This window comes from Oryctolagus cuniculus, chromosome 1 (genome assembly GCF_964237555.1).
Source record: "Oryctolagus cuniculus chromosome 1, mOryCun1.1, whole genome shotgun sequence".
Taxonomy (NCBI): Eukaryota; Metazoa; Chordata; class Mammalia; order Lagomorpha; family Leporidae; genus Oryctolagus; species Oryctolagus cuniculus.
The window spans coordinates 14,690,373-14,693,525 of record NC_091432.1 but is presented as its reverse complement, the minus strand read 5'-3'; positions in this window follow the sequence as shown (position 1 = coordinate 14,693,525).

Here is a 3,153-nt window from a genome sequence, read left to right as displayed (position 1 = left end):
GCTTGTGATCAGCGTGAGATAGCTGGCCTAAGCAGCTGCCTGGCTGGTACCGGAGCCCACAGCAAGTGAGCCGGGGTCTTCCTTAGCCTGTATGGCCATTTCCTTATCAAAAACTCCCGGGGGGGGGGGGCGATTTGAGCCTGTTAGATGAGGTCCAGGAACTCAAGCTATTCCAAGCCCATCTCCCCACCACCACCACCACCACCACCACCACCACCCATTTTAAGGAAGAGATGAAGGTCAGGACTGTGGGAGGCCAGAACCAGGAAATGTTTCCAGATCACTGTGAAAACACCAAGATAAAGAAAGTCCAAGGCCACAACAGAGACTGGACTGCAAAGGGCAGCTGTGGCCCTGCACCCCCAGAGACTTGCAAATTACACAGCCTGAGGCAGGCTCCTGGCTGTTCCACCTGCCAAATGAGGGCAGGAGTGTCTTAGGAACAGGAATTGCCACTACAGAAACGTGATAGGTTTACGAGGTCCCTGCTAGGAGCGGTTGCAGCAGGCAGGTGCTGAAGGTTTGCAGCTTGTCGTTATGCAAATCAAGTTAGAGAAGTAGCTTTGGGAGGGGATCTCAAAGGAACTGGCCCAGGGTCACTCTACCAGGTGGCAGTGTCTATCCAATTCCCAAACCTGCGCCCTCAACATTCCCAGGCTTAACCACAGACACTTGAGCACGGGGGGTGGCGGGTCTTCTTAAAAAATTAGCTGATGGGGGAGGGGTGGGGAAATCTATCTGCTGTAGCTTAGGATGCACAGGACTTCAGATGCAGGCTTTTCTATTTTACTGCAAGATACAAAGACACTGAAATTAATGCAAGCCCTGGCTCCTGCTCTGGAGTGCATGCTGCTCTCCTGGGGACCCGCAGGATCAGTGAGTGTGGAAGAAGCAGGGGAAGAACAGAAAAACTCAAAGCAAAGAGAGATCGTAGAATGTAAATTGGCAGGGGCAGTCCGAGAGGCCCAGCGCACAGGCTCTGCCTGCATCCAGGACTGGAGCATGGGACTCAGGAGGTCTTCCATATCCTCTCTCTCTCGGCACCCCAAAACCACACTTGCCATTGAAGCCCACGGAAGGCACCAGCTCTGGGGACACAACAATCATACTGAAATGATGGAGAGAGAATAGAATAGTCTCTGAACCAGTCCATGTTCTTGGGATCAGATCCCATAGACAGCAGAGGCAAGTGTTATTCTTTTTTTTTTTAAGATGTATTTATTTATTTGAAAGTCAGAGTTATACAGAGAGAGGAGAGGCAGAGAGAGAGAGAGGTCTTCCATCCACTGGTTCACTCCCCAAATGGCTGGAGATGCTCTGATCCGAAGCTAGGAGCCAGGAACTTCCTCTAGGTCTCCCACACAGGTACAGGGACCCTAGGACTTGGGCCATCTTCTACTGCTTTTCCAGGCCATAGCAGAGATCTGGATCAGAAGTGGAGCAGCCGGGACTCCAACCGGCACCCCCAGCTGCAGGCTGGGGCTTTAACCCACTGTGCTACAGCACCGTTCCCCGGGCCCTTTTATATCTTAGGGGGGCTAGGGGTGGGTGACAGTAGGCAGAGGTGGCCTTCTCCATACTAGTCCTTCAGGTTTGACCCACTGGCTTCCAAACCTGGAGAAGAATGCGGGGCAGGGGGCACTACAGGGTGGGAGCTGGAACTGATCTCTTGAAAGAAGGTAGGGGTAACAAGAAACCTAAAGTGACTGAGGCTTGTCTTTGTTCCATCAGAGCCCCGGGCTGTGTGCCAGCTGCTGAGACTCAGGGACTCGGCACTTGCCCTCAAGGAGCTCATTCTCTTGCAGGGGGCAGACAGGTGCAGAAGCCTCCTGCATCCCGGGTGAAGGAACGCTCTTCCCAGCACCTGCACAGGCACTGGGCTGCCACCCAGCGAGGTGTGAGGGCGGAGCGGTCACCTGCCAAAGGCATTGGGATCTCAGCCCACATCCATCAATCATGCCTATCCCTTAGTGTCTCTTCTCTCCAGCCTTGGCCACTGCCCACACACATCCCCTCTCGGGCAGGCGTTACCCGCATCCCTGCCATAGCCTTTCTGCTGCAAGAGTTGATTTCCAAGGTTCCCATGGCATGACACTACCGAACAGCTCAAACCCTCCCCCGCCCACTGCCCGGGGCCAGAGTCCAGTCAACCGGGCTGGGGATACCAGCCAGAGGGTACTGCACTGAGGGAAAGGGAAGCACAGAGCTGGGTCTCTTGTCTTGCAGGTGCTGATGCTGGGGGCTTTTCTCCCCCACCCCACTGTATCTGAATGGCCAGGCTCAACCTTACGGAGGCTGTAGTGGGAGGGGTGGGGAGTGGGTGCATTTATTTAAGTCAGGGGAGAATTTTCCAAACAGGGTGAGGCCTCAGCAGTGCCCCCCCCACCAAGGCAGCCCCTGCCTCCCTGCTGAGCTCTCACAGGACCCTGCCCCTCCCATCCCCAGCGCCACTCTCTGGGTGGGGTTTGCGTACTCTCTGCTACTCGCCATCCTTCCCACGTTTGTCTGTGTGCATCCACTCTGAGCCATTCACAGAGAGGACTTTGCTGCCATGCCAAGCACACAAACAGATACTTTCTTTTCAAAATCTGGGCTCCTGCCAGTCAAAATGTTTGGTTTTTCCCACCTATAGTCTTGAAAGGATTTCAAGAGCCCACTTTAGAAATCAAGGCAAAGGTAAATGCAAACATTTTCTCTTTTATTTCAACTGGGGAGAAAAATTTCAATCATCTTGAGGCAATGCCAAAAAAAAAAAAAAAAAAAAAAAAAAAAAAAAAACCAAGAAGGAAAGAAAGAAAAAGCACATTGATACTGGGCCAATTACTGAATTCTCTGAGCTTTCATCTCCTTATCTAAAAAAGAAATTGAAATTGAGTTACTACAAGGATTAAAGATAATGCATGAAATTTGCCCAATTAGTCCATTAGCTGATTAATAAATAGCAGCTATTGTTGTTAGCAAGAATTATTTAATTACTGGAAAATCAAGATAAAGTCGAATCAAAAAGAAGAAATTAAGTCATATTTGAGAAGGATTGCAAAGTGCTCCTCACCTAAAAAAGAAATCAATGAGGCAAGAAGTCAATGTGTAATGGCTGGGTTCAGTTCCCCAGAGAACCAGTCTCTAGTGAGCCCTAAATGTGCATCCAATTGG